Consider the following 12486-nt stretch of genomic DNA (forward strand, 5'->3'; position numbering starts at 1 on the left):
CCATTTCTTGGAGAGTTCGTGAGCTTTCAAAGTTGTAATCCGCCTAATCTAGAGGCATTGAGAGTTCTTATCTTTTAATTCTTAATTTGTAATTGAGGGTCTTCTCTTCGGCCCGTTAAGAAAGGTGAAGACGTTGTGAGAGTCTAATGTTCGGCCCGTTAAGAAAGGAGAAGACATTGTAAGAGGGTGTGATCCCTCATCAAGGCTTCGTGCGAGAAAGGGTGTGTCCCCTTTGGAGTTGGAGAAGTTGGTGTACGGCTTGGAGATTCGCCCATTGAAGAATCTCATATTTTAGTGGAGATCCTAAGGAGGTAAACTTGGAAGAGTGGAGTAGGTCTTGTGATAGACCGAACCACTATAAATCGTGTGCTCCTTGTGGTTGCTTCTCTTCTCCTTCCTCTCTTACACATTGGTGATTGGTAATCTCTAACCCTATTTGTGTTTATGTTTTAACTTAACAAGGGTTAGTAAATATATGTAAAGTAAGATCTAAACCCTAGCTTCCATCATATTGAATATTTGAACAAGGGTTAGACCATATATGCTTAATTAATAACTTGATTTAATAATCCATTTAATTAAGCTCAAAATTTTTAATTGACCAATTCACCCCCCCTCTTGGGTTGTCACACCCGTATTTCATGTACCAACATCTTGAGACCCATATGGAATTCCATCACATTTGAACAAAAACCGAGTTCCGAAGGCCAACTGGATCAACAACTAAATCCTATCAAAACTTATTTACAATATTTTCAAATATTTTTAGAAATATTTTTAATAGAAAGATCTCATTATTTCCATTCAAATCAAGTATAAGAGCGTCAAAATCCAACAAGAAACGAGTGAGTTATGAATTTCACAAAATCAAAAAATCCTGTTGAAAATGTCCTTCTCGGAATTCAGAGAATTTTCCTCGGAATTCTGAGAAACAACTTGAACTCAAAAAAAATATAGCCGTTGGGGGTCCAACGGCTAGTAGTTTTTTTACCTGAAAATGACCGAAATACCCCCAAAACGGTCATATTGAGTTGGAACTCTATATATACACATTGTATGGACCTAAAACTTGATGATGAACATGTTCCAACCTTAAGAAACCTTAGAAATTCCTTTGCAACTATTTTTGGGTAAAATCTCTCTCAAACCTCATTGTGCCTTGATTAGGAAAAATCTTTTGAGATTGGTTTAGGCTTTATTTGTATTCATCTTTGAGAGTATCTTAAGAGCTTCAACTTGCATTCTAGGCTACTTAGAGGCAAAACTATTTTCTTCTTCTTTTTGTATCGGTGGCAAGGGCATCCGTTTTTAATTCCCTTCGGTTGATCGGTGGAAAGGGCATCCGCATTTAATTCCCTTTGGATTGTAAAGGTGGCAATGGCATCCTAGATTAATTCTCTTCGGTTGTAAAGAGCCTTGGAGCCGGGCGTGGTGCGGTATTCATTAGTGGAAATCCTGAAGTGCGACATTGAGAAGAGTAGAGTAGGTCTTGGGTTTAAGACCAAACCACTTAAAAATCCTTGTGTCACTTGTGTTGGTACATATCTCTCACTCCCTCTCTCTCTTATTTGTGCTTGCATTTTCATATCTTGTCTTGTGAGAGTAATTAGCATTAGCATTAAACATAAATATCTTAACCTTGCTAATTAAGCCATCAAGCTTTTTAATTAAGTATGTTAAACAACTTGTGTTTTGAGCTTGAAAAATTAAAATTTGTTTTTAGCTCAACTAATTGAACTTAATTAAGAAAGGATAAAACTAGGGTGATTTTGGTAAAAGTTTTTAAAAGGCAAAAGTTTTCTAAACAACCTATTCACCCCCCTCTTGGTTGCCAAACCGAGACTCACATCGCATTTCACTTGGTTTTAGAGCTTAGGCTCTTATAGAGGGTTTCATTAGAAAACATACAAGAGAACAATCTATTGGCAACCTAAGGAAAATGGGATTTGAGGAAAGTTAATCAAATTCTAGTCTTCCACCATTTGATGGATCCGATTATAGGTCTTGGATGACCCGTATGAAAATCTGTCTTAAGGATCTAGATTTTGAGCTTTGGAAAATAATTGAAATTGGATTTTCTTTATCCTTTAAAATCAAAAGATGGAATGAGCATGATAAGAAATTACTTTACTTAAATTCTAAGGCCATGATTATCTTGTGTTGTTCTTTGCCACTTTATATTTATGATAAAATATCATCATGTAAAAATGCTAATGAAATTTGGAACTCAATTGAAAACTCATACAACAAAGATATTTGCTTAATGGCATTACAAGAAAAAGATAAAGAATCTTTAAGTGAAGAAAGTGAAGTTTCATTTGATGAACTTCAAGAAGAATATGAAAAGGTTTATCATGCATTACAAAAGCAAGTTTTGAGAAATAAAAAACTTAAAAATTCACTTGATTCTATTTCTAAAGAGTTTGAAAATCTTGAAAAGGACTTTAATGATTTATTGTTTAAAGAAAAGAATTTGATTGAAGAAAATGAAAAATTGAAAACGGATAACTTGATTTTGATTGAGAAATTCAAATTCTTAAAAGAAGAAGAAGAGTTTAAAATGAGCCCATCTCATGAGATTGAAAATTTGAAAAATAATATTGAAGAGATAAAAGTTAAAAATAAAAATCTTGAGTTGGAAAATTATAATCTACAATAAAATACAAAACATGTTTGTCATTATATTCATTCTTGTAGATCATCTTGTTCATCTTGTCCATCTACCTATTCATATTTTTCTTGTGATTATTGTGGTAGATATGGACATTACAAATTTAGATGTAGGTTTAGATTTGTAAAAATTAGCAAGTTTGTTTGGGTTAAAAAAGACTTATCTTATAGAACAAACTTAAGTGGAACCAACATGGTTTGGGTTCCAAAAACTCCCAACCTGAATATATCTTGCTTATCTTAGATTCAGGGGTATGTGCTTTAATTTGAAAATCTTTTGAAAAATGTAGTATAGATACCATGAGCTTATCTTTGATTGATGACCATGTATCTATGTGTAGATGAGCTTAATTGATGAATATCTTTTTGAAAATTTCAAAGTCTATATGCTTAAAACTTGTTTACAATAAGACTTTGATGCATTACACTTAATTGAATATTAATATGGAATCTTTGTGTCTAAGTGCTCACATTTAATCTAAAATCATCTTGCACTTAGTACTCATCCATATGACAACCTCAAATAAGAATTCATTGTGAAAACCATAATTGTTTCCTCTTGAAAAATCAACCACTTCATTGCCCAGGAGTTCAAGATAAACTAATATGTACTTTTCTGTGGGACCCGATCCCGCGAGAGGGGTGGGGCGCGAGCCGCCACGCTCTCTCTTGGTCTCTCGTACCCACGCGATTGGCGTGTGTATTTTATGATTGATTTTAATTCGTCTTTTATGTGAACTTGGGATTACTAAGGCAATCCGAATTCCACACCAAAGAAGCTGACAGAGTCGCCACCTAGATGTGAGATCTAGGACTCGTAATTAACCAGAAATCTAGACTCGCTACCTGGTTACAAGAATGGAAGGTATGGGAATTTATCCACCACATGCACCATTCCTGCCCGATAATCGGTCTTCGATTCCAAAAGCTAACTCTTTTAAATTTATTTTAAATGGCTCATTCAACTCTCTGTTAATGTGCTAACTACGGGACATGCATCCTATGATCTAATTTCAATGTGAATCCTAAATGTGTATCTTGATTTCTTAATTTGTCTGGATTCAATCTAAGTGAAAGTTCTCCTAAAATTCTAATTTCATGGAAAATCCTAAGTGATTTGATTAAGCATTTACAAGAAAATTAATATACAAAACACCACAATTTGTTGTGGTGCCGACTCGCGGTTGGTATGCCATCAGACATCCAAGCTGCCTACGTACCCAAGCCTCACTGAGATCAGAGTCGACGTAGTTCGGTGCACTTAAGCTAAGCTACTTATGCCTAACTCGACTAAGACACCGACGTAGACGGGATTGACTGTTTCAACAGTTTTAGGAGAAGTTATTTAATTCAAGTTGAGGATTTTATTATCCTAGGATTTCATCTAAGATGCTATATGATTCTTATCTAAATGCAAGTTGTTCCTTAGACTAATGCAGGTTAGCCTACATCCTAGTTCACTAGGCTTGTCCTAGGGAAAGATTGGGTGACTAGTGTAACTAGACCTATGGCACGGTTGCTATCTATAGCAAACGTACGTGATGAGGCTGGACTCCTAACTCTAGGACTCCCTAAAACCTAAGACTCCCTAAAACTTAGGACAAGACACGACACCAGTGTTCCTAAATTGGGCTCTAAGGGTTCTTATGACGGAAACCATAATCCAATGGTTCCGAGTGTAGACACCCCATTTTGCTCTACCTTAATCGATAAAGAAATTAGGGTTTGTTTTCCGTCGGTTTTCCAATGTCTTTCTTTCCCGCATCCGTTTGTTACATTTCTAAATATTTTTGGTCATTTCCGTCGTGTTTCGCATTTTCCCGCTAAATGTTGAGAAGGATTATTCAGAAAAATCTAAACTAGGGAGAATTTGTACCCGTTTGTGTGGGACCCGCTGGTGTGGGACCTGCTAGTGTGGGACCTGCTAGTGTGGGACCCGTTTGTGTGGGACCCGCTGGTGTGGGACCTGCTAGTGTGGGACCTGCTAGTGTGGGACCCGTTTGTGTGGGACCCGCTGATGTGGGACCCGTTTGTGTGGGACCCGCTGATGTGGGACCCGCTTGTGCGGAACCCGCTGATGTGGGACTCACCATTAGCATGACTTAACTTTCTCTACCATTTCCACTAACTTCATTTTTCCCTTTAAAATAACACCATTATCTCCATTACCATTATATATTCCATTATCCCCACCACCATTCCCACCATTACCATTATATATTCCATTATCCCCACCACCATTCCCACCATTACCATTATATATTCCATTATCCCCACCACCATTCCCACCATTACCATTATATATTCCATTATTCCCACCACCATTCCCACCATTACCATTATATATTCCATTATTCCCACCATCATTCCCACCATTACCATTATATATTCCATTATTCCCACCACCATTCCCACAATTACCATTGTTTATTTCCATTATTCTCCACCACACCCACCATTCACATTATATATTCCATTATTCCCCACCACAATTCCCACCATTACCATTATATATTCCATTATTCTCCACCACACCCACCATTCTCATTGTTTATTTCCATTATTCTCCACCACACCCACCATTCTCATTGTTTATTTCCACCTCTCCACTAAGTTTTTCACTATATAAAGAGAGGTGATGAGAGGAGGAAAAAAAAGAAAAGAAACAACACATTGTTTTTGGATAGTTTTCTCTTTCTCTCCCTCAATATCTCTCACTCTCTCACTCTCACACTATCATTATCTACTTTCTCTCCTTATTTGTTTCTCCCCATCTCTCTCCCTTGTTCCATATAAAAAAATATAAAAGAAAATAAAACAAAGAAAAAGAGAAAGAAAGCGGAAGCGGATCAAGCGGCGGTGCGATTTTCGAATTTTTCGGCTCTCGGATTCGGCGAGGATTTCGATCACAGGTAGGTACTTAATTTTTAGATTTTTCTAGAATTATTTGGTATATTTGCATGATTTTTAGTATTTAATTGGATTTAGTTGAAAATTAAATATGTATGCTCAAAATCATGATCTCCATGAGTGTTTCGAAAATAAAATATATACTAAATGAATTCCAAAATTAATGAAATTTCGTGGGAAACTAATATGATACCAGTACATTCTACCATAAAATTTTGAGAATTTTGAGAATTTGTTTGGTATATTATTTTATGCTTTCTTTGAAATTTACCAGCTTTTGGAGGAATTGTTACTGACATCAGATAACAACTAAAATTCTTAAAATTTTTACAGTAGTCTTCAATCTCACATTTCTAGTTACTGTAAAAGTTTCAAGTGATTTGGATCTGTTTTCATATGGGATGTAGGGTTAATTCATAATCTGGTCTGAAAATTAAAAAATCTGAAACTGATAGTAAATGGTTTCCAAAATTCATGAAAATTTCTCAGTATGTTATTTTTACTTATATCTTATTAATGTAGAAATTTCATTGAATTTAGATTCATATTTCTAGTGGTTTCTGTGTTATTTGTGCAATCTGGTCAATCAATTGTTAAATCGAAATTAAATATGAGCTTAATGTAAAAATCTGTAAAACTCTTTCCGTAAGTTACATTTCATCATATCTTGCTGCTGTAGAAATTTCAACTCATTTCGAATTCGTTTGCTACAATTTCACTTGTAAAATCACTCATATGTTTAAAATTGATAAAATTCATTGAAAATCCGAAATTAATTGAAAATCATCTGAATATTTCTAAAGAACCTTAAATCTCTGTCACACATTAACTCCTTAATCCATTGAAACAGAAATCTTAGGATCATTAGAATTCCCTGGAAAAATGGTCAGTGCATCCATAATCGTATCCCAATTGCAACCGATCTTTGACAATTTGAATACTTAAGCTATAGCATGTTGTTGGCTCCGAGGTTACTGTCCACGGAAATCCTGAGATATGCCAGGCAATAAGATGTTATAACCTAAGTATTAAATTGCGCAAGGAAAGAACGCACGATTCCCTTCCTTGGATGCTATTCTGGGCCGAAATTGGTGAACCCTAGAACCATTGGTAATCCTCAAGTGTCCATAAATCGAAAATCCAGGAAATCTGAAATTAATTAACTTCAAGAATTTGAATTGATTTGTCTCGAGTCTTCCGGAACCATTGGATTATGGTTTCCAATCTAAGAACCATTAGAGCCCAATTTAGGAAAACTAGTGTTGTGTCGTGTCCTAAGTTTTAGGGAGTCCTAGAGTTAGGAGTCCAGCCTCATCACGGACGCTTGCTATGAATAGCAACCGTACCATAGGTCTAATTACACTAGTCACCCAATCTTTCCTTAAGACAAGCCTAGTAAACTAGAATGTAGGCAAAACCTGCATTAGTCTAAGGGACAACTTGCATTCAGATAAGAATCATATAGCATCTTAGATGAAATCCTAAGATAATAAAATCCTCAACTTGAATTAAATAATTCCTCTAAAAACTGTTGAAACAGTCAAATCCGTCTAAGTCGGTGTCCTAGTTGAGTTAGGCATATGTAGCTTAGCTTAGGTGCACCGAACTACGTCGACTCTGATCCCAATGAGGCTTGGGTACGTAGGCAGCTTGGATGTCTGATGGCATACCACCCGCGAGTCGGCACCACAACAAATTGTGGTGTTTTGTATATTAATTTTCTTGTAAATGCTTAATCAAATCACTTAGGGCTTTCCATGAAATTAGAATTCTAGGAGAACTTTCACTTAGATTGAATCCAGACAAATTAATAAATCAAGATACACATTCAGGATTCACATTGAAATTAGATCATAGGATACATGTCACTTAGTCCGCACATTAACATAGAGTTGAATGAGCCATTTAAAATAAATTTAAAAGAGTTAGCTTTTGGAATCGAAGACCGATTATCGGGCAGGAATGGTGCATGTGGTGGATAACTCCCCATACCTTCCATTCTTGTAACCAGGTAGCGAGTCTAGATTTCTGGTTGATTACGGGTCCTAGATCCCACATCTAGGTGGCGACTCTGTCAGTCTCTTTCGTGTGAAATTCGGATTGCCTTAGTGATCCCAAGTTTACAGGAAAGACGAATTCAAATCAATAATTAAAATGCACACGCCAATCGCGTGGGTACGAGAGACCAAGAGAGAGAGCGCGGCGGCTCGCGCCCCGCCCCTCTCGCGGGATCATGTCCCACAGTCTGGCGACTCTGCTGGGGATCACCTAACTTCATTAAAATTTCAAAAGATAATTCATTTGAATTTAATTTAACTGGCTCATAAAAACTCTATACTTGTTAGATTAGTTTGTCTCGTTTTATTTTCTCATCATATTTTATTCGAACTTAATTTAACAAAACCTGAAGGCATCATAGATTGCGCGAACTTATTGCACACACTTACATCACCTGCATCTAAACCCTTGCATTTCACATGCACACACGTCCTATTTTAGGAACTCGGAGTGTTATCTAGCATGGTTGACTGGGATTTCATCACCTGGTGCCTCTGTGCTAGAGAAGCATTCCACCCTTAGCCTAGTACCTTTATGGTGCGTAAACGGATCTCTTGTTCACGTACTGATACGCCGGACACTGGTACAGTATATCGAACATGGATTCGCGCTAAGGGGACTCTTGGCCTTACCCCTAGATTAACCCACACATGCATGCAGTATACGAACACATGTGCACCACATGTGTGAGCCTAGTTTAGGATATCTTACCCATTTGTGTCTAGATTAGGCCGTAGTCCATCTTCCAATGGCTACGATCGGTCCTAGGTACACAAACAAAGTCATGAGTCGAGATCCTCTCTCCACTCCGCTAGATTAGGATTAGGGTTGATGCCTTCAGGTAACACTGTTAAAATGTGCGAAGACTAAAAACTTTTCCTTTGGGGTTAGGATATAAATCCCATCATTTCCAAAGATCTCATAGGATTAGTTATTCTTGATCTACCCGTTGAAAGTAATCCTATGCAATCTCACATTTTGATCATGTGTCTATCATTCGTCTCTTGTGGGATTCGATTGTGTCTTCATTGGCGGAAATTGTGTCTCAATCATTTGATCGTGCAATCTTGATGATCCAATCTTGCCTGTACCCTTGATCTCTTCCTCCTCTAGGGGCTACCTTTTTCAAGAATATTTCTGCTAAATCCTTCAGAGTTTACTCTCATAATCCTTGAACTAAGGGCATTCCCCTCATCATTTGGATTCATTCTATTGTCCCAATTACTTGCTTAAATGTGTAATATTTTTCAGTCATTGAGAAGAAACACTCCATGAATGCCAAGCTCATATACCTCGTGTTCATTATTTCCATGACAGGGCACTAAACACCATAGCTAACCCTACTATTCCTTGGGTTCGGATCTCTTCTCGATTGCAGAGGAAATCTGTCTCCCCGCCACCTTCTCTGAGGACCCCAGCATCTCCTTCTTTCCCATCCTCATCCTCCCCAATGGCAGAAAACCAGAACAGTAGTCTTCCACCCGCTGCTATTACCGATACTCTCACCTTGATTCTCCGGCAGCTTCAAGAACTCAAAGAAGAGAACCAAGTTATCAAGGCCCAGCTTTCTGAAAAGTTGGGGCCATCGTTGTCCAAAGATAAAGGGTCCATGCACCATACAGTTACTTCAGCCGCACCTGCCCAGCCAGTGTTCATTCCTATCCCTGACAAAACTGAAGAAGATTTTGAAAAAGAGCAGTACAGCGAAGATCGCAGCAGGCCTTCTCAGTCCATGGTTGATAAAGTAGTTATGGAGAAATTAGAAAGTCTTACCAGGAAGGTTCAGGACATTCAGTTTCAGGACCAGGGTGGTTTCAATCCAAGTGACCTCACACTGTTCCCAGAAATCCGCCTCCCAGCCAATTTTCAAATGCCGGACTTTGATAAATATGATGGTGTGGGTTGTCCAATCACACATTTGCAAATGTTCACCATCATGTGTCAGCCTCAAGGCTTATCTTCTGAGCAAATGGCTCAATTGTTCCCGGTTTCCCTAACCAAGGTTGCCAGGAGGTGGTTCATGGTCTTGGACAAGACTCGTTACAGGACATGGAAGGATATCGGCGAGCAGTTCATCAGGCAATTCAAATATGATGACGGGACAGAAATCACCAGAAAGGATTTGGAAAGGACAAAGCAAGACTTGAGGGAATCCTTTCTGACCTTTGTGAAAAGATGGAGGAGAATAGCAGCTCAGATGATGGAGCGCCCTTCTGAGGAAGAGCAGGTCCAAATAATCATGAAAAATATTTCCCCCCAGCTCCAGTATCACATGTCGTTGCAGTATTATCCGGACTTCAAACACTTTATCGTGGCAGGCACCCAAATAGAGGAGGCTATGGCTCAAGGTGTGTTCAACCGAAGTAACCCGAATACCAAAGAATTCAGGAAGCCTCCATCAGCTGAAATTAATAACCTTTCCCGCTCCAAGCCTCAGCCTTCAAAACCTCAGAATCCCATGGTGATGGATTATACCCAACCTGCTGTCGCACCTCGGTCACAGGCCCAGACAGAATTTACCCCTCTCCCTCTTCCACCATCTGTGATACTCAAGGAGTGTCTAGCCTCAGGTCGCATAATCCTGCCCGACATTAGGGCTCTTCCTAATCCTTTACCAGCAAATTGGCGAACAGATCAACACTGCGAATACCATAGAAATTCTGGCCATCTCACTGATAATTGCATTGCCCTAAAATTCAGAATCCAGAGGTTGCTCGACAATAAAAGCCTTGTGTTTGAGCCAAGTCCCGTTGCTACCAATAACCCATTATCAAATCATGCAGTACTGCCGCCAGCCGTTCGCAATGCTTAAATAACTGAAGGTTCAAAGGGGCACAGGTCCGGTTGCAATGAAAAGAATCAGAAGTTGAAAGTACCATTTATGAGCCAGCTTTCGCCGAGCCTCCGAAGCTAGACAGTTGCGGCAGTTAAAGTTTTAGTCGTTTATTATTTTATTTTGAGTCAGCCATCATGGTCAGTACAATTGTTGAGTCCGGTTCTACAGTTCAAGGTTAATGCCTAGTCCAGGCAAGTTATCTTTTGCTTTTCTTTTAGAGTTGTGAATCCTGAACATGTTCAGGATAGGTTGTGAGATGTAGTATTTTTTTCTTTAAATAAAATTTCAGTTCCAATAGTTCACTTGTGTCTATTTCTTAAGTGTGCTTCTGATCTTAAAATAAGACTCCCTCCTCAAATGAGGACAAAATTGACGAAACTCCACTTGAGTCACAACGATTACTTGAACAAGAGGAGGAGCGCCAATCTCAGCCTTTCAAAGATGAAATTAAAGTGGTAAACACTGGCACTGAAACCTTGATCCAGTAAATGCCGATTGAAAATACATTACCCTCTGAAGAGTGTGAAGAATTGGTAAACCCATTTTGAGGATAAAAAGATGGTCCAGTAAGCGTTACCATTAATGCCAAGAGAAAGACCCAGATAGAAGGTTCAAGAAAGAATGAAGTGAATATCATATGCTATGCAAAGGGCATGGAGTGGAAACAACTTTCATATTTCCAATCAATGACCTTGGTTCTCAAATTCATAACATGAAGCTAACAAATTCAAGATAAGAAGTTCAAGAGCAAGTATTGAAAAGTGGTCATCAGATATCAAGAGTTACAAATCCATAAATGGACGATGTCAAAGAACAAGTTTCGCTCTATGAAAGTCGAAAGCACGTATTAGAATCTTGAAAGAAGAAGATCCATTATCTCTTACCTGGAAATGCCGTCAAACTCCGAAAAAAAAAATGAAAAAAAAATAAAATAATAATAATCAGTACCAGAGGGACTCTAGTAACCTAGATCGATTCCCAATCTGAACATCGGAAGGCCTCCTTTGGCTGAATAAATCCCAAAATCAGAACCCAACGTCAAAAGAATACTGGTTTGCAAACCCTTCGAGCCTAAATGAAATTTTCTTAAAAACCCATCAAACTAGGGGCATTCGCCCCGAACTACGCGATACCTGATCCCTACACTGGGGTACGTAGGCAGCTCGGTTAAACTGAGTTCGGTCGATTCAAAAAAGAAAAGCAATTCAATCAATCAAAAAAAAAAGAAATTCAATCCTTTCAGAAAAAAGAGGGACAAGTTCCTAAAGAAGAGAAGTCAATTATTCCAGAAAAAAAAAAAAATCAATAAACCTTCGAACAATTTATCTTCAAACTAGGGGCATTCGCCCTGAACTACACACGACCTGATTCCTACCTTGGGACATGTAGGCAACATATTCACAGGTTCGGTCGAAATCTTTGTTGAACCTTAAGCCATTCTTTGAAAAGCCCTATCCTACCTATAAAGTCCTTCCGGTGTTCAGAACTAATGATCTAGGTCCCGAAACAAAAAAAAATTGATGATGAAATGGAGTTTGAAGATCTGCTAGACTGAAAACCTGAAAGGGCGGTTTAGGCAAAATTTAAGATCATTCCCCTGCTAAGTTGAAGACCCGAAAGGGCGGCTTAGGCAAAAGCTAAGGGGATAGCCTGCTGAATCGAAAACCTAGAAAGGCGGTTCAGGCAAAAGTTAAAGCTAGCACGGTCCGCCAAGTTAAAAACCTTGAAGAGGTGACTTGGTCATGGTAAGAGAATCATTGTAAGAAGGCTACAGCCGGTATCAGGACTGAAGATCAACTGAAGTTCAAGCAAATTCAAGTGACATCCTCAAAACTGGGGGCATTGGAGCTAAGCAATCCTAGGAGTTGTAATTAAATCATTGAGGCATTACTGTTTAAGGGAAAAGTCCAGTGTTTACCAATTGAAAAAAATATTCCTTGAAAGGATAGACTTACCAAATAAAACGTTAACTAAGTCAGAAGCATTACTGTGTCTGTCAGTATAGTTAATCA

The sequence above is a fragment of the Tasmannia lanceolata genome, unplaced genomic scaffold (genome assembly GCF_043159265.1).
Source record: "Tasmannia lanceolata isolate RefF3 unplaced genomic scaffold, GAP_Taslan_0.1 ptg000013l, whole genome shotgun sequence".
NCBI classification, from domain to species: domain Eukaryota; kingdom Viridiplantae; phylum Streptophyta; class Magnoliopsida; order Canellales; family Winteraceae; genus Tasmannia; species Tasmannia lanceolata.